Source organism: Nomascus leucogenys, chromosome 3 (assembly GCF_006542625.1).
Source record: "Nomascus leucogenys isolate Asia chromosome 3, Asia_NLE_v1, whole genome shotgun sequence".
Lineage (NCBI taxonomy): Eukaryota > Metazoa > Chordata > Mammalia > Primates > Hylobatidae > Nomascus > Nomascus leucogenys.
The window spans coordinates 25459856-25482896 of NC_044383.1; the positions used below are offsets into that span (position 1 = coordinate 25459856).

The 23041-nt window shown below is 37.8% G+C and overlaps 1 long non-coding RNA gene across 1 annotated transcript in view; it reads left to right on the forward strand.

The window, feature by feature from the left end:
* Window positions 1-5112: 5112 nt before the first annotated feature.
* The window catches only part of LOC115832297, a 196340-nt gene continuing 178411 nt past the window's right edge, over window positions 5113-23041 (forward strand). Inside the window, exon 1 of the long non-coding RNA XR_004027706.1 lies at window positions 5113-5224. This is a non-coding gene — a long non-coding RNA (uncharacterized LOC115832297). The remainder of the gene's footprint in view (window positions 5225-23041) is intronic.

Here is a 23041-nt window from a genome sequence, read left to right on the forward strand (position 1 = left end):
ACACCTTAAACATATGCTTTCTCTTTTTCATCCTCACAGCAGTCCTATGACGTAAGTGCAGTAATTATACCTTGTGAGCCTAAGAAAACGGAGGCTTAGAAGAATTAAGTAATGTGTTGAACCACACAGCTAGTAAATGGAGCTGGCATTCAAGCAGTTCTACTCCACAAGTCTTAACTTCTGTGTTGCAGAGTCTCCAATGTGTAGGGAACCTAAAAATAATTGAGACAAGAAGGAAGGGCCACTGAATAGGCACACTCATTAGCTGCCTATCTTGCTCTTTTATGCCAGTTTCACAGTTACCTTTATTCAATTTAGTCTGGGCCCTCTGCATACACTGTCTTATTTAATCTTCACAATAATCTTATAACTTAGCTGTGATTTTTACTAAATCTTTACTTTTAGGGTATTTAGAAAATATTTTAAAACTCTGAAATCGTAATTGTCAATGGACTATCATAGCACAAGTATCTTTTATAAGTATATTTACAATTAGATTAACTCTTGACAATGTAACAGTAGAAACTAGTAGGCAAGATCATTATCATTTCCAATGACAGAAAATGTTAGTAAAATTTTAAAAAAAGAGTTCAATGTACACGGAATGTGAATGTGTATGGCAGAGCTATATTTATCTTCCCTTATGCTCAGAGAGCATCATGTTCCACTTCACTGTACATAATTGATGTTTACGATATATTATGTAGTTAATTTTTCTTTTGTACATTATTTGTTATTTATTTTAAAGGCTTATGTTATCAAACAAAGGAAACGCCATGTGAATTTGAAAAAGCCAAGCAAGGAATCTCCCTTCTTCCTAGAGCTGGACTCATGAGGCGGCACCTGGCGCTTGGTCATGTCATTCTCAGTGTAGAAAAATGTTGATATATTTGTAAAATATCTAATTGCTCCTCTGGCAAAAATGTAGGATGATATAGAACCTAGAAAAGAAAGAAGGAGTAATGTTTCGGGGAAATTAATATTTAATTTTAAGGTTTAAATTATCTTTGCATTAATAGAGTTGTTTGATTCATAATTCACATATTGAACTCGGTCAGCTTTGAATTTGTAATTGGATGTGGGCCAGCGTGAGTTCTTTATTGCTATGTTATAAGAGATTTAAATATTAGCATTTGTTTGTTTACTGTGTTCTTTTTCTTATTTTTGCATTTTCTCTTTTTTGAGAGAGAAGGTGAAATAATAAATTATAATTCAGGTAACAGGTTTTTAATCCTATTTCATCACTTTTTAGTTTTATAATCTGAGATGATTGATATAGCTTCTCTGCCTCAATAACAACAAAAAGAGTGGGGACAAAACACTGTCCCTGTCTGCATGAGGGAGGTGTGTGTGTGTGTGCGTGTGTGTGTGTGTGTGTGTGAGGCACTGTAAGTATTTTACTATTACGGGTAGTCAGGCATGAGCAGGGCAAGAGAGGGCTCTTCCCCCCACCCCCTAGAAATGTCAGGTGATGGTTTGGCGGTTATATCATTGCCTCTCTAGAGGTGATATATGGCAGCCTGTGCCATGGAGAGGTCATTTCCTGATGGTCCACACCTATTAACATCAAAATATTAACTGAATGTACACCCCAGAAAGAAGCAACTTTCTAGGTGTGAACATTAAGAGACAAAAATGGTGAAGTATGATCTTCTGGGTACTCCCCTTTGGAAAAAGGGAAGAAAGCCTCAGATTGGCAAGCATGTAACTCCCTAAACACAGCGCAGGTGCTCCATTCCCAAGGGTAAGGAGAACACTGTACAAGAGGAAAGCGCACCCTAAGGGAAGAATCATGGGAAAGAGGTGCACCTATAAAAGTCCTAGGATCATGGTTCAATGGGGCACTTGAACTTCTCTCTCTTTAACCTTCACGAACCCTCTTGGATCTCTTCCAAGTGAACTTTCCTTTCTTTTCTGTTCTAAGGCCTTTTAAACAAACTTCCACTCCTGCTCTGGAACTCATCTCAGTCTCTTTTTCTGCTTTATGCTCCTCAGTCAAAATCTTTCTTCTGAGGAGGCAAGAATTCAAGTTGCTGCAGATACATAGGGATTTGCAGCCAGTAACTCGGCATAACTCCGATCTCTTCACCGGTAACATTATGAGATGATGAAGTGATTTCTCTCTGTTCTGAACTCACATAAAACATGTTTTTCTTTGTCTGTCTTGCCATAGACAGAGTCTGCACATTGTCTTATTTTTTCTCTGTGACTGCAATGTTTCTTGAGGGTAAGATGGTCTTCTGCCATTGTATTCTCAGCGGTGCTTGTCCCAAAGTAGGTGCTTGATTAATGTACTGGGAAAGAACAGGGGAAAAGAAGAAGACAAAGATAACATATTTATTGATTGATTCATTTCTTCACTGAAAGATTTTATATGTATTTATATTCACATCAATTTATATTCACACATGTGAAAAGGCCATGTCATGTAACAGCTACATATCCTTGTGATTTTCAGCTGGTAACAACATGATTTGGGCTTCATCTTTTCCATAGTAAGCATGTTGGTTTTATGACTCAACTTCTGACTCTGTTCTTCAGTGTGTGGCTTCCAGTAAGTGACTTTTATAGGATGAATCCAGGAAACATTTAGGTGGTAGAGTCCACCTACTGTTCAAAAGTGATGGAAAGGCAAGTTTGGAGGTGATAGGCCTTTTCTCAATGGCTCCTTGAGCATTTTTATTTCACTAACAAGATAGAAACTATGACAGGCAGAATATTGTCCCCACCACGAAAATGTTCATGTCTTAATCTTAGAATTTATAAATATGTTACTTTACATGGCAAAAAAAGGCTTTGCAGATGTAATTAAATTAAAGATTTTGAGACAGGGAGATTATTGCAGATTAGCCAGTGGGCCCAGTGTAATCACAGGGGTCCTTATAAGAGGTATGGGTCCGAGTTAGCAAAGGAGATGTGACAATATAAGTGGAGGTCAGAGTGTGAGATTGAGAACCAGGGAATGTGGGAAGCCTCTCAAAGCTAGAAAGGCCAAGGAACCAGTTCTACCCTAGAATCTCCAGACAGAACCCAACCCTGCTCACACCGTCAATTTATACTGTAAGACCTGTTTTGACTTTCTCCCTTCCAGAATGGATTCTAAATTATTGGTCTTCATTTCTTTCTATTAGACTGTATATTTCTTGAGGAGAGTATTCTTATGTGGTTAATCATTACATCCTCCATAACATCCAGGACAGTGCTTAACAAAATGAGAGGATTCAATAAATAGCATCAGAACATATATCAATAAATCCCCCCAACCCCTGCCCAGGGAATTGATAGAGTCACGTACAGTCATGGATGTTTTCAAGTACATGGAAGGTCGGAGAAACAGGTTGGCCAATGGAGAGGACACTACCAAGTATGTGTTTGAAGTGGCCAGCAATAAATCCTTAGTAATCAGTTAAGGCGTACAACAATAACAGCTTGGCATGAACCCTAAATATATAATGTGCATATTCCTTAGAAAATATATCCTTTAGTAAACTCATTCTGAAGGAGCTGGTTAGCTAGGATGCTGGTTCCTAATAAGAAAGAAGAGAAACTGTTTCTAGCAAGAGGTAGTAAAAGCTGAAGTAACATTTACTGAGCTCTTTATGAGACATTTAAGTATAATTACTAGGAAATACTAATTGGAGAGTGAAATTACATCTTTAAAAAGTTAAATGATTTAAAACGGGATATTCATTTGAAAAATCATTTGGGAGTTCTAATTCAATCTATAGAATTAACAAAAGCTACGTATTCTTTTTGTACTCCATATTTCTAGAAATGTTGGACGAGCTTCAGTGAGTGAGAAACTGTGAGTCATCTGCAAAAGGCAAAAGCAAAACAGAATGCATTGATGAAGATAATTCCAATCAGCGTGCACAGCATAGAATTGTTATAGATTGGGTAACTTCATTAAGACTTCTCCATGACTGAAGGTGGTGGATTCTGAAGGTAGGAAAAAATGCAGGGACTCTGACATCTTTAAGCCTTTGAGGTCTATCCTGTTCCAGTTATCACTATGAACTTTGTTTTATTGGCTCTCTAGCCTCCTTTTCTCCTGCTTCTGTCTTAAGCCCACTCAAACTAACCTTCTTTATATATTGGACCTATGTCTCCCATCCCATCTTGGAGTTTTTCTCTGGCATTTAATCCCTTCAATACCCCATCCCCACAAGAAGGAAGGAAGGAAGGAAGGAAGGAAGGAAGGAAGGAAGGAAGGAAGGAAGGAAGGAAGGGAGGAAGGAAGGAAGGAGAGGGGAGGGGGAGAGTTTTTATCTTTCAATAAGTTGGTGTTATTATATTTTAATAATACCTAATGATTTTAGTATACTAAAACCAGTGGACCAAGCATCCGTAGACCAAGTAGGACACAAAAATGAGAATATCTTATAGGTGAATACATGCTTTAGAAAATCAAGCATATGAAAGCCATATTTTACCATAGTAATGTATTAGATGATAAAACTCAACTTTCAAGACAATCTTTGTGTTGAGATTAAACAAAGAAGCCCTTTAAGTGGCAGTCTTTTCACTATACATGTTTGTTTATAGGTCATTCACTAGAAAAATAAATGAAGGAGATGGAAAGGATTTAGAACTAAAGTAAAATGGTAGTGTGTACTGATATCTAGCCAAAAGAATGATGTCATATTGCTGAAATGTCTAATAAACTTCAGAAGAAGCAAATGCTTTTAATTATTAAAAACTAGCATCAGGACACTCGTAAGTGGAAAATGAAAACATGCAAACAAATAAATGTTCTTGATGCCAGAAGTATAATAAGACTATGTTTTGTAATAAAACTTAAAAAATCCAAGATAACATTTATCCTCATGCATAGCTTGACTTAGGAGTCAAATGATATCATCCATGAAATTTATCTCCAGTCTTCTTCTCCCATTATTTGTGCTGGCTTCATTCTCAGTTAGGTTCTCCTACTCTATGCAGGATTAAATCCAGGAAAAAAGAAGAGAAATAGCAATTAAAAAAAATCTTTCTCTTTTCTGATCAATCTCTCCTCTGATTGGTTCAAACTAGCCCCAATGTGATTTCATAACTACCCTCACCTCAATGTTTATAGTCAAGGGAATGAAATGTGTTTCTTGGCTTGGGCTTAAGTCTTATGCCCATGTCTGGAACTGGAGTGGGATTGGCCCCATTGTAAGAACACAGCCTGAGGGCAGGGAAGCTACTGAGCCCCAGAGAGAAGTTAAAGTACTTTTCATGAAAGGTAGGAGAAATCTATATAGGGTGATTTAAGAAAACTGTATTTCCACTGTACTAATTGTGTACATGCAACTGTGTACATGCAACTGTGTAGTTGCGATGCTTAGACCAATATTTTGGATAAAGTCTGGCAGTACCTTTCACTGACAATAGCAATGAGGCCTTACTATAAGAAGTAGGCAGGCCGGGCGTGGTGGCTCACGCTTGTAATCCCAGCACTTTGGGAGGCCGAGGCGGGCGGATCACGAGGTCAGGAGATCGAGACCATGGTGAAACCCCGTCTCTACTAAAAATACAAAAAAATTAGCCAGGCGTGGTGGCGGGCGCCTGTAGTCCCAGCTACTTTGAGAGGCTGAGGCAGGAGAATGGCGTGAACCCGGGAGGCGGAGCTTGCAGTGAGCAGAGATCGCGCCACTGCACTCCAGCCTGGGCGACAGAGCGAGACTCCGTCTCAAAAAAAAAAAAAAAAAAAAAAAAAAAAAAAAAAGAAGTAGGCAGAGCACAGCAACCAGAAGACTCTCCCATGTAAGCCTTGCTTCCACTTGCCACTAGGAATTCAAGCAACTTCAGCAGATAAACCTACATGAGTGCCCACACACCATACTCAAATACCACCTCACCACTAACTACAGCTCCAGAATAGTGTTAATGAGCAATACTAATCTAGTCAGGGGATGGAAAGAGAAAGAATAAAAATGTTATTTCTTCGATTTTACAAACCAGAAAAAAAGCACATGTTCATCATATGTAGATCTTCCAAGCTATCTAGGATTTACCAAAAAACAAACAAACAAACAAAAAACAAAACCTATTAAATCCAATACAAAATCCTGAGAAAAATATAATTCTCTGTTTTAGATTTAAATAAAATGAATGTGGTTTCCAGTTTCCACTTCAACAATATTTTACAATGCTAAGTTTTATAGGTTGATCCTCATACATGTACAAATTTCTTCAGAGGTGATTCCTTGGTTTTCAGAGTGGAGAGGTAGCCCCTTGGGATCCAGGTAGAAAGACAAGCAGAGATGGATGTGTCTCTGCCTTTATTTTGTTCTCTGTTTTCCATTTTTTCCTGCTGTTTGTGGAGGTTTTGGTTGCCATCTCAGGACCTTCATTCTGTCTTGCCTCAGCTTCCCATCACTTTAAGCCCAAAGTGGAACTGGTTGACTTTGGAGGAGGAGACTTTGAGGGTCAAATATCTCAGCCAGGTTCACACTGGGTACACCATAAACTAGATCTAGAGATTTGCATCAATACAAGATACTACAATGCAACACAAAAAGTATTCCTGCATTTACTACTTTTGGAAACAGTGTACACATTTGCAGTTTCTTTATCTTTGTTCATTCATGTCTTTTTCCATTATCCCTAAACAACATACTATTAGTATCTCCTCCCATTTATCCATGTTGTCCCTCCCTATATGGAAAATTCTGTCTTTTTCTGTCCTTTCTTTAAAATCCTGACTATACTTAACGGCCTATCTGAAATCATGTCACCTCCTTTACCCCTTTTCTGGTTTTATTGTATGCAAGGAGTTGAAGAGCACTGTGTACTCCTAGAGGCTTGGCCCTATAACTTCAAAGGCTCCATGATACCTCCTACATTGTAAGATGTGTTGCTGAAGTAATTCCAATAGTTTCCATACATTTCAAGTAATTCTCAAACTGTCATGCTACTCTAAATATTCATTGATTGAGCAAATTGCTCAGGAAATCTCATAGTTGTCTGTGCATCAGTGACATCAGAAATGCATGTGTTACAAGGCATATTCCTGTGTCTTCCCTCTAGAGATTGCAAAGTTTGTTACAGTATGAGCTTGAAAGATTTATTCTCTCTTTCTCTATTTCATTTTGTTGTTTATTTTACTTTTTTGCATGTTATTTTTGTAGTTTTCATAATTGACAACAAGTAATTCTGAGGTAGGTAAGCCAAGCACCAAACTTTGAGGAATGTTGTCATGCAAGCTTCAGATACTTTCATTTATGAGGTACCAGAGGCTTAGGGAATACTGTCTCAAAAAGCATGTCTGCTCCCTCAGTCTGAGTTTTCTTATGTGCTATTTGGTCACATAATCAGCAAAGGTATTGTAAGATTCAGAGCAAATGCCTGAAAGTGGAGAAAGAAGGAAGAAAATTGAGAATGTGAAGCCTGGTTGCGTCTAGACATTGAATTGAGTGGTCTGGATTTGGGGCTCAGATAAATTTTACAAGTCATTAGTTCAACAGAGGTAAAATCACCCACTTAGGTGTCCAATGAATTGTGAAAAACTCTTGGAAGCATTTGTAAAGGAGAGCAGCTGCACTTCCATAGCCATTGATTGACCTAGTGAAGCATAAAATTTGATTATTCTCATTTTTTTAAGTCTTTAACAGTCATGGCTAATTAGACATAAAACCATCTACAGTAGTCCTATTCAGGATCAAACTGAATATATGACTCAGTGAGCCACTGCCCACACAGGGCAATCTTCAGTTTCCCCATATAAAAATCTTTGAGGGTGGCTTTTGTTAGCACAGAATGTCAAAAATGCTCGGTCACTCATAAAGTGCTTGGTTATGAGACCTTTCAGACTCTTCCCACCTCATGAATCTTTTACATTACAGAGCAGAAGAGACTAGGGACTAGGGTGACACATAAGAGATGGTGAGTGTAAAAAAGTGACATGATGGGAAAAATCTCTGCCTGGAAGTCAGGAGAACTTGGTGCCAGTTCCCAGCCTGCAAGAAATCTCAATCTACGAACATTGGGCACTTTGCTAAAAGTTTCACTCAGTTTCTTTATTTTTTTCCCAAAAATGCCATCATATTCATTTTGCAAATTAAGAAACCATGTCTCAGTAAGTTCAAGAGACTTTCCCAGTGCTACATAGTTACTCAGTGATAAAAGTGAAAGTTGAAGCCAGACTGTTTAACTCCAAAGCCTCCTCTGAATCCTCATGCTTGTCTGCCGTCACTTGAACCATCTGATAAACGTAGGTAACTTTATATGTGGGTGTGCAATCATGTATATGTCTATGTAAATGTTTTTGTGTATATATATTCCAGTTCTGTGTTGCCTTACTTGTATTATAGTAGATACCGAATTTTTTGTAAAAGTGTATGATACCAAGGTTGGCTTGCAAAGATAAATGTCAGACAGGTGTATGGGAGTCAGACAGGGTGTATGGGCAGTTATCTGACATCAAAACAATAGGTACCACCGAGCTATTGACAGGAACCCAAAGCAATAGCCTTTTAAGTGTCACATGGAACACAGGACTAAGATCCACCGTATCTCTCAATTGTTTCTACATAGTTCTATGTGAAGCCTTCTGATTTTAAAATATTGTCTCAAAAAGAATATGCTCATCACCAGAAAGTCTATAAGCTGCTGGCTTGATATAGCTGCATTACAAAAATGCAGTCTTATTGCTCTAGAAGGCAGGGAATAGCATTATTTATATAAACTTCGAAAACATCACATCACCTTTGCGGGATCTTAGTTGCCTTATGCATGAAGTGGGTCTGACAGCAGGTTGCTCTGATGTTTTTAGCTGTTCCCCAAAGCCAAAATTTTAGATTTATGGCAGTGTCTAGACAAGAATATCTTTGTCCCCTATGATCAAGAGAAAGAGTAATTAGAAAAAGCAATGCAAAAATTCAAAAGTAGGCCAGACATAAAGAAAAGGAATGACTTTTCGACATCATTTTTTCCACGAATCATGGGTATTTTAGTAGTGGAAGTACATTTGACAAGCATTAGGTAAACAAGAGATTGTTATGTCAGGAGGGTGGCTCTAAGAGGGAAGGAGTTTACCATAATGGAGTCATTCAGACTACTAAAGTGGTTATCTCTATTTCTGCTCTTTTATTTCTTTGTACAGAATTGGTTATTCTCTAGTTTGTCTTTAAAGATTCATTTTAGTAATTATTGTAAGACAAGCCTACTAGCTATGGAGTGTCAGTCTTTCTTTATGTGGGAGTATCTTAATTTCACTTTCATTTTTGATGGAGTTTCACGGGAGATAAGAGTTCTTCACTGAGAGTATTTTTTCTTTTGTCACTAGGAATGTGTCATCCAATTGCCTCCAATTGTGTCTCTCCTCTCCTCCTGGGATTTCCTGGTACAGATTGGGATGCTGGCTGATTCCCTGCAGGATGCTGAGGCTCTTTAAATTTGGCTTCATTATTGTTTCTTTTTGTCCCTGGGACTGGATTGTCTTAATTGAGTTATATTCTAGCTCCCTGAGTATTAATTTCCTACCTGCTCAAATCTGCTTTAGTCCCCTCTACTGACATTTTTATTTCCTTGCTGAATTTTTTTTTTTTTTTTTTGAGTTGGAGTTTCGCTCTTCTTGGCTCTTCTTGCCCCTGCAATGGTGCGGCCTCAGCTCACTGCAATAACTTCTGCCTCCTGGGTTCAAGCGATTCTCCTGCCTCAGCCTCCCAAAGTAGCTGGGATTACAGGCACCCACCACCACGCCCAACTAAATTTTGTATTTTTATTAGAGACAGGGTTTCACCATGTTAGCCAGGCTGGTCTCAAATTCCTGAACTCGGGTGATCCACCCACCTTGCCCTTCCAAAGTGCTGGGATTACAGGCGTGATCCACACGCCCAGCCTCATAACTGAATTTCAACTTCAGTATTTCTCTTTGGTACATTTTTAAAACTTCCGTCTATGTAATGACCATCCCTATTTGGCAACACATCATTCTCATACTTTCCTGTAGTTCCTTAGATGTGGTATCCTGGAGTTCTTTGAACTTATTTAAAATAACTGATTTGTCTAGTAAGTCCAATGTCTATGCCTCTTCAGAAACAAAGTCTATTGAATGCTTTAGGTTTTCTGTATGTGAGCCATACTTTCTATTTTTTTACACGTCTCATAATCTTCTTTGGAAAATAGGACATTATATTAATACACAATGCAATATGACAATTCTGGAAATCAGATTTCCCCTCGCTGGATTTGTTGTTGTTGTTACTTACTTTTTTGTTATAGTTGTTCGTTTAATTACTTTTGTAATCCAAATATGAAAAAATCCCTATTCTTTGTTGGGTATGGCTACTGAGGTCTCTGTTAAGTTACCTTAGTTGTCAGCTAATCACCTGTGGAGGATTTCCTTAAATGTCTGAAACCAGTAAGCCTCTGAAATGAAATAACGCCTGTGGTGTTCTACATTTCAATTTCATAGAGGTTGGGGTATCAAGCAGCTCAACTCTGCTCACTTATTCGGTTTAATGATTTTTCCAGGATAGGAAAACAAATGTGAAAACCATTTGTTTTCATGTCAAGAACACAAAATTTTTCTCAATGCAAATGAGCTCTTGATATTTAAATATCAGCCTGGCGTTGGGAATTTTTCTTCATTATCAATAAGTCAGCATATAACTACTATTGTTTCAGGCTCTTTTACCAAACAGGGGAGCTTGGCAATGCCATCAGACGGGGTCAGTGATGCATTTATTACATTATGGCATTATATAGACTGAAGGGAAAACAAATTATATAACATCATATATGATGTGATGGCACAGTAGATATATTTCATTAAGATAAGTATCGAACCATTACCTCTAGAGGGAAAATACTTCCAGAAAGAAGATTGGAAAAATTATGTTACACAGTTCTGCTTACTTAGATATTTTGAGTCAATCAACTACAGGAATTTTAAAAACAAAGTGAATCAGATGGTACCTAAGACAGTGTGTGTAACTTCTTTCTTTACCATGGTCTTGGGCTATGTCAGTATCTTCTTTATGTCATAAACTGTATATAGACTCCCTAGAGATAATAGCTTAGAATACTGACCAAAAATAGAATCTTTATGAGAAAAAGAAGAAATAAGGGAGGAGGATCAATAAGGAGATTATTAAGATGGAGTGGAAAAAAATGAAAAGGGATGCATGGGTGTGAAGCTTTCTTCAACATCAGTGTTTGTGTCTAGCATCATTATAGGCATGTAGTAAATTCCAAAATTTTTTCTGACCTGAACTGAATTTGGTAATTAATCTGATAAATAGAAGTTAACCTAGTAGGAGACCCATGAAAAGATACAGGTTTGGGGTAGGTGGAAACTGTTATGTTTAGTTTAAAGTTGTTGGCTTTGCCAAGAGTAGATATCACTGTAAACTGAAGGGGGAAAGAAAAAACATGTAAAAGAAGGCCAAAAAACTATGAATTATGAGCTGTATTTATATCAAATGATAAGCTCTGTATTCAAAGCATATGCAAAAAGGTTAAAAATATCTTTTTATATACTATGGTTTTTTTTTTTTTTTTTTTTTTAGAAAAGGCACTGAATGATTCAGGTGTTCAAGGCGTTCATTTTCTTCTAAATCCATCCGGATGTCTCTATTCCAAGGTTGAGGTTCCTACTTCTTTCCAATGTCCTAACAACCACATGAGGGGTTTTGTGACTGCAAATCACATTATCATATAGTCATGCAACCCACACAATAAAATTTGGATTTATTTTTTAGAGACAGTTGCAAGAAATAAGATTTTAGTTTCAGGCCACCATTGAAGTTTTCTGTTACTTAGCCACTGAGTTGATCTCAGAGATTAGAGACTAAGTTCATAATTTCTTTCTGAAAGCTCCAGAGCAGTGAGTATTGGCCATCTTACTCACAGGCTTTATAGCCTTTATTATTTCTGTAAGGTAAAGTGTAGTTGCCACTTAGTGCCCAAAGCACTTGCTCTAGTAAGATCTTTGTCACAATCAACCACAAGTGACATTAATTGTAATGAAACTGAGTGCCATGGATTGCCATTTTCCCATTTTCTTTTAGTAAAGAACTCACTGCTATATTCAGTGCCAAGTAAACCATCAAACCATTCCCATAAAGCATGCTCACATGGTTCCGCTGCCTCAGAGGCAGCTAGTTCTAGGAATATCAAAAGAAACTAGATCCTTTAACACTGCTGCTCCTCAAGTAAGTAACTTGCTGACAGAAACAGCGAACAGAATGGAAAGGAGCCCTTCCTTTTCTCTTCCTCCTGTCTTTGTCTTCCTTTTGTGCATTTTTCTATGGGACTTAAGAGGAAGCCATCTAATGACAGAGAAGAGTTGTTTGCGCAATCTCATGAAGCAGAGTACGGAAAGATAAATTTGAAAGGAAAAGGAATTGCATAAGTATTGACATAGCTTCATGGGCAGCAATGAGTCATTCTTTAAAGTAAGCTTATGTGTTTCAAGTTTTGAGCATATTTATGTATAGAATTGGGATTAAATCTCTAAATGGAAACTCAAGCATGAAATATGTGGGTATATATATATATATATATGATGTTTATATTTATATCAACATGAGCGGGGAGATAATAGAGGGGGAGAAATAATGTAAACATAGTACAGGCAAAAGTCAGAAATTTTTACTTTTCCATAAACCTATCAAGAAAAATTCAGTGTGTATTTATGTGTATGTCTGTGTGTGTGTGTGTGTGTGTGTGTGTGTGTGTGTTTGAATTCTTACCCAAAGAGATTGTTTGAGCTTAAACATAGAATTAAACTTGAATACACATTTACTTAAACCAATTCTATCCCTGTTTTGGGAAAAATTATTTTATAGAGGTAAGTATAATACACTACAATATAAGAAATCATTACACAAAACATATTAGAGGTTAAAAAAAACTGTGGGTAAATTGGAGTTTACTTAAATTTATAACAAAACATCTTTTTTTATCAAAGTGTTTATCATTTACAGTATGTTGGAACCGAAGTACAGTAAGCCTTCCAATTTGACTGTCTATGTATAAAAGAATAAGCCATTTTGGACCTCTCACTTGAGTGTTTTATTGCATTTCTTGTGTTGGGTCATCAAAAATATCCTGCTGGACATAATATAATTTTGTATAAACAGTAATTCCATTCTTCCTCTAGAGGATGTAAATGGAATCAGACATGCTATTGCCAAACTTAAGGATTCTACATGACTCGTGCATTCTAGAGTATATGCAAAATATAAAGCTGAATCTTTCAGGTAGGTGCTTAAGACAGATAAATGAGAAGGAAAAGGAAGGAGAAACTAGATTTTAAAGCAAAATTATATGTTGACAGGGACACATTCTGGTTTTTGCTGTTTGTTTCTACAAAGAATTTCACAAATTTTTGACAATAAATTTGAGGAAAAAGAGGAAGAGCCTTTGGAGTTACCTGGTTTCAAGAGCATGGTTTCAGAAAGTGAGCCTTGTTGTGCTGAGAAATTCTCTTAGAAAATTTCAGAGCTCAATGTATTTTTTGAGGTTTGGTATCTCAGGTGCATTCCAAGATTGATAAGCAAGTTCAGGGTATTTCAAAAAGAAATAAGAAAGATAACTTACTTTATCATAGAGAATGAGTTTTTAGACTGAATATAATTTGAAAGAGGATACTTGTAACACTGGAAATAGTGAATTTTTTTAAAGATATTACATTCAAGCCAGTGAGTGGGAGGTGGTATGAATTCCTAGATGAAAAAATGGAAAATAGTATCACTTTTACATTTGAACTGTTTGGAATGACAGAATTTTTAAAAAAAGCAGAGTCAGTAAAGGCAAACCTTTTACATTGTTTTCATCTTTTTGATGAAGACATCTTACATCCGTCTAAAATATTGGCTTCTTTGCTATAAAAGCCTTCGTTATTAATTGATATGTTTTTTTTTTCATTCATACAGGATTGGTTACTTGAACTACAGCAGATTTACAGCCAGCAAAGTAGACTAGAAACAAGCTACTTGTTGATGAAGGTGAGGCTTGGCTAGTTCCTAGTTCTTTGGATTCACATTCCTTATGGGATGTCTAAGGTACCCTCTTCATGTTACTTAGAGCTTCAGTGGCAGGATTCTATATCCAACTGCATTTTTTAGGCTGATTAAGTGAAAGGGCTCCACTGAGTCAAGGAAGGCAATCCACTAGAAACTTCCCCATTTTTGTCTACCCGTTATCATCCCTAAAAATGTTGTGACTAAGTTAACATATCTGTGTGTCATTTTACCTAACAATAATAATCTCCTATGATGGAGTTACAGGAAGATAACTACGGCTACTCTATACATTGATTTCGTATTGAGATAAAAAATCCTCATGAAAAATGAAATGGAAAGTCCTTGGTATTTGTAAATACATATGCAATTTGCAAATACATGCATATAGTTTGTGAGTATTATTATGCATATAAATATTTACATATTAACTATTCATATAGTTAGGGTATTTGATTCAGATAGAGAAAGGACGTCATTTTTTGTTATACAAAATGTTGGACTAAGAGCTAATTGTTTTCTGGAATCTGAAGTTCTTGTCACTTAGAACAGATGATAGCCATGCACAGCATTGGAGGAGACAGCTTCAGGTTGAGGAGAGGCTCTTTGGGGTCCATTTTATTTATTTGATGTGCCTTTTTGTCCTTTCACTAGGTGACATGCTTTCCCCCTGCCTTTATCGAGCATCCCACTTTGAAAAAACAAACAAAAAAGCAATGACAACTCTTCATAAAAATAAACAAAACATTCTCCTCCGTCTCTCCACTCTAGCTGTATTATCACCTTTATTCCCCATATCCCCAAATAAGTTTCTTTCAAAAAGGCTACATTGATCACCTGGAAATGTCTTTGCTCAAGAATCAGAAAAATCACCTTGCATTGGAGCTCTTGAGAAGCTTCCCTTGCCCTTGGCCCAGAAGTGTAACTCTCAAATCTTATTGGCAGAAAAGATGGCAAGTAGAGTTGCCTTGGCAAATATTTTGCAGTCAAAGTTTTTAACCAAAGAAGCCTATCAGACAATTAACTTGGAATTCATCCCAATTATAAAGCCATTACAGGAAGTAATTAGAAAAATCTAAGGCCTAGGCTTCAACCACAAATATCTGCATAACCCATCCAGCAAGGTGTAGAGCATTTGAACTGGACTGAGTCTTAAATATTGCTACATCCTGGCAGTAGTCTTAGGCTCTATGCATTCTCTGACCCAGAAAGCTGGTCATTATTTTCCTAAAATAACAAAATTGGCTTCCTTCTGGAGGCTGGCTCTGACATGACCCTAGCCTGTAATTTCATCTATCCTTAATAAAGACTCAGAGATCGAGACCACGGCGCCTGTAGTCCCAGCTACTCGGAGAGGCTGAGGCAGGAGAATGGCGTGAACCCGGGAGGCGCAGCTTGCAGTGAGCCGAGGTGGCGCCACTGCACTCCAGCCTGGGCGACAGCGAGACTCCGTCTCAAAAAAAAATAAAATAAAATAAAATAAAATAAAATAAAGACTCAGAGTTCAGGGTGGAGCTGCTGCTCAGCAATGACCTCCTGTCTATGGGAGGATTCAACTTCTCTTTGGAGTTCTCACCCATTCCTATTATCTACCTTCTTAGAGAGACTTCTAAAACAGTCCCAGTAAGTCCTACCTAACCTCCTGCTATTTATGGCTATTTGTAATGTCTTCTCCTTAAGCAACTTGGCTATAACCCAAAAATATGACAGCATTAAGGGATGCACTTCTCTGATTATATTACAAAATATTGTGACATTTGTCTTGCTGCTCTCTTTATTGCCTTCTTAGCTGGTTCGTCTTGATTAAGCCAGTTGACATTTGAAGAGGACCATATAGCAATGAACAGAAAAATAACCTGGAACCAATATCCAGTTAGGAACTGAGGCTTTTGGTCCTAAAGACTTTGAGGTCCTGACTCAGCAAACAACCACACAACCTTAGAAGTGGATCCTTCCTCAGTCATAGATCAGATGAGACCTTTAGTCAGTGCCACCTGGATTCAGTTTTGTGAGGGACTCTGAAACAGGGGACCCAGTTAAGTTATGCATAAATTTCTGACCCACAGAAACTGTCAAGTAATATGTTTGCGTGTGTGTGTGTGTATGTTATTGTAGTAAAATACACAAAACATAAAAGTTACTACTTTAACCATTTTTAAGTATGGACTTCTGTGATAATAAGTACATTTACATCATTGTGCAATAATATGGTTTGGCTGTGTCTCCACCCAAATCTCATCTTGAATTGTAGCTCTCATAGTTTCCACATGTTGTGGAAGGGATCCAGTGGGAGATAACTGAATCACGGGGGCGGTTTCCCCCATACTGTTCTTGTGGTAGTGAATAAGTCTCATGAGATCTGATGGTTTTATAAAGGGAAATCCCTTTTGCTTGGCTCTCATTCTTTCTTGTCTGCCACCATGTAAGACATGCCTTTCACCTTCTGCCGTGACTGTGAGGGCTCCCCAGCCACATGAAATTGTGAGTCCATTAAACTTCTTTTTCTTCATAAATTACCCAGTCTCAGGTATGCCTTCATCAGCAGTGTGTAGAAGGACTAAAACATGCAACTATCACCAACCATCCATCTTCGTAACGTTTTCATCTTCCCTAACCGTTGTTCTTTATCATTAAATACTAACTCACCATTACACTTTCTCCCCAGCCTCTGGCAACCACTATTCTACTCTCTGTCTCTATGATGTTGACTACTGCAGGTTACCTCATCTAAGTTGAATGATACAGTGTTTGCTCCTTTGTGACTGGCTTACTTTGTTTAGCATTATGTCTTCAAATTTCATCTAGTTTGCAGCATGTGTCAGACTTTCCTTCCTTTTTAAGACTGAATAATATTTATTTCTCCATTCATCCATCAATAGACACTTGGATTGCTTTCACCTTTTGACCACTGTGAATAATGTGGCTATGATCGTGGTCATACAAATGTCTGTTTGTGTTCTTGCTTTCAGTTGTTTTAAATTTACAACCCTATGTGGTAATTTTATATCTAATTTTTTTGAGTAATCATCACACTGCTTTATAGTCACTAGGTTTTGTGGTAAATTGCTGCACAATAATAGATAACTAAAAGAAATAGCTTCTAGGATGTGTAACAGTGAAACAAACAACAAACAAACAAAAACACATCCTTGTACTAATGGAGCTTATAGCCTAGTAGGTGAGATAGAAAAAATCAAATGCTGATGGCATTGGATGAATATTCACAACTTTTGTGCATATAGAAAGAGAGAAGTGTATGGCATAATAGGATTTGTAAAAGTGGCTGTTATCCAGGCTAGGAAGTCAGGCTTACTATCAATCCACCCAAGCAGGAGGAATAACTTTGGACAAGCCAGCTGGCTAACAGCTTGTAGCACAGATTGAACAGAAGAAAGTTTCTTGCTTTGAGATCTTATCCTTTCTTTGCAGCAGAAGACGCATACCATGAAAGAAGAGAAGAAAGCACATTATCAGTGCTTCGTATGCAACCATATCCAATGCCAACAGCCTAACCTTCCCTCTTCTTGTATGCAGCTGTTATAGTGACAACATTGATTGCATATTCATAGTAAAGATTTCACTGGACTGGGTATTATTGTTTTGTTTTGTTTATTTTGTTTGTTTTATTTTGTTTTCATTTTTATTTTATTATATTTATTTATTTATTTTTGATACAGCCTCGCTGTGTTGCCCGAGCTGGAGTGCAGTGGCACGATCTCGACTCACTGCAACCTCCGCCTCCCAGGTTCAAGCGATTCTCCCACATTATCCTCCTGAGTAGCCAGGATTACAGGCATGCGCCACCATGCCTGGCTAATTTTTGTATTTTTAGTAGAGACAGGATTTCACCATGTTGGCCAGGCTGGTCTCAAACTCCTGGCCTCAAGTGACCCGCCCACTTCAGCCTCTCAAAGCCCTGGGATTAGAGGCGTGAGTCACGGCACTCGGCTATTTTGTTTTTAAATAGACAGTATTTTCTGCTTTGTTAATTTACAGATTTATTTTGTTAATTAACAGATGTCAATCTTAGTATCCCTCAAAGCAAATAATTAGAAAAACTCAGTGTTACTTGAGTTAAATGTAGAAACTGAACAGGCAATGGTAGGCCCTCCACCTATTAAGACTACTTGAAGTTTGGTTTTGCTTTATTTTAATTTTAGGCCCTTCATTTCTCTCAAATGGACTTATAGCCTATTTTGGATTGAAATCCTCAATGTGTGGCAGCTAAGCTACAAAATATAAAGAACGAAAATATTTGCCCTGTGTCTTGAAGTTTCCTTTGAAAATATTTTGAATTCTAGATATATGTACAATAATTCAGAAATAATTTTACTGAAAAGTTTTATTTTTATATCTTCCCCACCAAAAATACGTGATAAAAAGACAAACTAAATGCATTAAGAAACTGAATTTTGGGCTAGGTGTGATGGCTCAGGCCTGTAGTCCCAGCACTTTGGGAGGCTGAAGCAGGAGGATCATTTGAGGTCAGGAGTTTGAGACCAGCCTGGCCAACATCGCGAAACCCCGTCTCTACTAAAAATACAAAAATTAGCCGGGCATGGTGGCACTTGTCTGTAAGCCCAGCTACTCGGGAGGCTGAGGCAAGAGAATTGCTTGAACCTGGGAGGCGGGTTGAACTCCAGCCTGAGCGGCAGAGTGAGACTCCATCTCAAAAAGAAAAAAAAAGAAAAAGAAAATAATGAATTTTGAATTTCACTTACCCAGTTAATTGGGATTCCCCACTCTGGTGTTTCTTCCTGCCTTAGCACAACCTCTCTTCTCACAGCTGGGCCTGGGATGTTACTAATGCCATGATTTAAATAGTTCTGATTTTTTTTTTCCTTTTTGCCTGCTGTCAGGCTGTGATAGCTCCAGTGCTAATTGGCTACATGGTTTGAAACTACATTTTCTATATCCTATTTTTAGAGTGACAACATGAGAAGTGACAAATGAAGCAATCGATTTCAGCAAAAAAAGAAGACACATAGATAGCAAAAAGGCACAGATCAAATAGCAAAAAGACACAGAGTATTAAAATGAAATTAATACTCACCATTTTAAATGAAGCACCCACATAAATAAGGATGAGTAGGGTTGAACTACAGGTAAGCTGTAGGTAATTGTATACCAGTATAAACTCATACAATAAATTAGCATAGTTTTGAGAGTCATAGATCTTCACAGAATAAAGGGAATATTTGAATTCCCAGAGGATTCAGTGCAAGGTAACTTCAATACAGAGTTACTTTAAAGCATTATAAATGAAATTGTTCATAAGTTCTAAACTGTCCATCCAAGAATGGGCTGTTACTCTTGTATAAAGGCAGGATGAACAAAATTGGAAGTAGGCAGATTCTAGAACCCCTTATAACCCAGTGTGGACTCTTCTCCAGAAAGAAAAAAAAAAAAAAAAGATCCATACCTTGTTTTAGTATTGCTTGTAATCACTTGAAATTCAGGTTTGAAGTTAGTGTCTCGGCCAAGAGAGGTTCTCTGTCATGACCCTCCTGGAAGCTGACCTTACACAACTGATATTTTGCCTCTAAAGGATCTAGACCAAGATACAGAAAGTGCATTTTTTTTCCTCTCCCAAGCAATATGTTTTCTGAAGATTTCTAGGCTTTACTTTTGTTGCTTATTTGTTACTTCTTGAAAATAATAGAGGTTTTCTCATTTGCTCATCAAATATTGCTCATCAAATATTGAGTTTCTTTACAGCAGCACTAGTCTCTCAGGAAATTGCTCATCAAATATTGAGTTTCTTCATAGCAGCATTAGTCTCTCAGGAAACAACAGTATGGTCATACTAGGGGAGCCAGTTGAAGGGGATGTCAGGATAGGTAAGGTTCTTTCACAACCCAACCTGATATGGCTTAGAGAGGATTAAACTATTCTTCCAGCCTATGCATCTGAAGGTCTTTCTTCTTATGTCTATTAAGAATGGAAGGGAGTGAGCTGAGAGCAAATCTCTCCTCCTGAGTTTCTAAGGAAAGTTTGGCTTTAATTAAGACTGGAATTAAAAGCAGATTTTCAATTTTAAAAAACTTTATTGCAAAGCTGCCCAATCTAATTTAATGCCATATTTATTTAGAGGTGCTGCATACTGGGTTGTGGGAAACAAAGAAAACACAGGAACTTAGTGATCCAGTTAACCTCTCCACCCATCAGTGAGCAAATAATCTCTGCCCTATAGTGTCTGACTCTCCTATGTCAGGAGTTTTGGATCTGGCTGCCTGGATCACCAGCTGTATACCTGATCCACTCTCCAAGCATTAGATCACCGGTCTAGGGCTTCAGTTAGACTTCACATGGAATTATAAAACATTGCCCCTTTGCCCAAAGAGTATATTATAGTCTATCTGAGAGACTGTACACTCACACACACACATATATAAAAACACACACACTTATGCATAGACATACACATATATACACACTCACATCTATGTATAGATTCATATACACATATTTATATATGTATATAAAAATATATGTGCATAATATCTATACCTATATGTATAGATATATACATATGTAGATATATATTTATATTCATATACATATATATTATATCATCTTATTCTCTGTGTATGTGTTTGTATGTATACATACATATATACACACTCCCAATATATAGTCTACTGCCTCTGTGTATCTGAATACACACACACACACACAGACATATAAACTATATGTGTGTGTATATATATATATATATGGAATTAGCAGGAAGAATTTAAGGAAATGTTGTGGTTTTAGTGTATACAAAGCTGAGTTTGAAACTAGACCCACTAGAGGGCAATGCTGAGTAGAACCTCTGCCTTCTCTCATTCTCAATTATTTAATCTGGAATATGGGAACAAAGGCAATATGTACAATTCTCTCTATTCAAACTTCCAGAGACTGAGAACTCCCTTTAAATGATTTATTCCCAAATGGTTAGGCTCCCTAGTGGGTGAGAATTGCACTGTGTACACATAAATTTTAATAACAAAAGACAGAAGTTTATTTAATGGAAGCACCCTAGTCAGTGGTACAGCCATGATTGGGACAGCAGTCTCCTAATTTATGTGTGTTCAACTTATTCAATGAACTGAGCATCAACTATGATAGGTTAGAGGATATAATGGAGAGAATAATCATAAATTATTTTTGCCATCATGGAGTTTATATTCTGAAAGCTGGTACTCTGAGAGGAGACAGGCAGACAGACACACATTCACACAAGCACACACACACACACACACACGCGCGCTAATTAAAAGTATAACTTCAGAGGTATATTATGTTAGGAGACCATAAAATTGATTGTTTTGACTTTGGGAGGTAGGAGTATGACAGAAGAATTACAGAAAGATGAGCTGTAACATCAAGGATAATTTGGGGTTAAATGTGGTTGGGTAGGAGGGAGAAGAGATGATGAAGCAGGAAATGTAAGGAGTGCACAAGGCAGATGCGTGTGGCTGGTTTGCTTGAGTAAAAAAGAGAAAGAGGAGTGTAAGATAAAGCTGGAGAGTTAGCCAGTAGTTAGGCCATGAAGGTGCCTGCAGATTATGTAACTGTCATAACATTTTTTTTCTATTTTAGGAACAATGAGAAACGTTTGAAGAAGTGGTAGAAGCTAGGGAAAGTGGATGACATGATCAGAGATCATGAGATGACTTTTAGATGTAATGTCCTTTTTACCTGTAATGTAGGAAATTGGTTGGTTTGGGTGATAATGTGGATTAGAGACACCAGTTCAGAGACTCTTGAAACTTTACTAGAAACCATTTTTAGACCATGGTAGCATGGACAATGGTGCTGGTGGCAGAGGGTGTATTATTTTCCTATGAATGCTGTAACAAATTACACACATTTGGTGGCTTGAATAACAGAAATACATTCCATCACAGTTCTGGAGGCCAGAAATCCAAAATCAGTTTCATCTGATCAAAAACGAGGTACCCATCTATTGATAGCCCCTTCTGGAGGCTCTGGGGAGAATCCATTCCTATCCTTTTCCCACTTTGGTGGCGGCTCCTCTCTCTCTGCCAGGTCCCAGGGTCCATAAACTGTGTGAGCTTTGCATTCAGGACTCACTAGGCAGTGACACCCTGCTATAGGTGTGCTGTTCCATGAAAGGAAATGGAAAGAGGGAAGTCAATACTTTGACTCCACTCTAGTTTGGCCTCTTGATTATACTACTGCAGTAAGTGATTCAGTCCTTGGCAATTACTTTTGCTTTTGGCTTGTTGCTTTAACTGATCATTCAAATATCACCTCAGTTGAGCTCCTGATAACCAGCATTCTTACTCTGAGACAGGGTTGGGTACCTACCATCAACAACATCACCATATGATGAGATGAGACGAGATGAGATGAGATGAGATGAGATGAGATGAGATGATGAGATGAGATGATGAGATGAGAAACTGGATTTCTGGAAGGGCTCACTTTATTGGTGAAAGCTCCTTTTACTAAGAGAACACTTGAAATTTTCTTCCTCCAAGCCCTTCCCCATCTCAGGCCTCTCTGGAGACTGGCCTCACTCTGGGGTGCCTGGCTCTATAGTCTTCTTTCTCTCAGGCTTCAATTCTGCTTCCCATGTCCCACTCACTTTTCCATTTTGGTCTCTGTCCTTCCTTGATGAGCTCACACTGCATTTCAGGCCTCTAGTATCTGTCTTCTCTCCTACAATAGCCAGATCCAGCAGCCATATGCCAGTCTGGTAAGTCTAAAATAAAAACAAAATCTCTTATATCTTCCTGAAATCACTCCCTCCTACGACTACTCAAACTCACCCAGGAACACATCAGACTTCAGGGACACATCAGTGAATAAGACTGGCCCCATCCCTACTTTCACAGGGCTTATATTCTAGCTGGAAAAATTACTATTAAACAGTAAAATAAATACACCATGAACAGGCTAGAAAGATTATGCTTCTATTTCTAGGACTCATTTATTCTTTTGTTTTCTTCCCATGAGGTGCAGCAAGAATACCAGAGAGACCAGACCATGAGGACAGAGTCTTTAGGTTAAACCAGGGTCTCTCTTCCTTGTTACCTTAGTGCAGATCACAAAACAAAGTTATTTCTGTGAGTCAG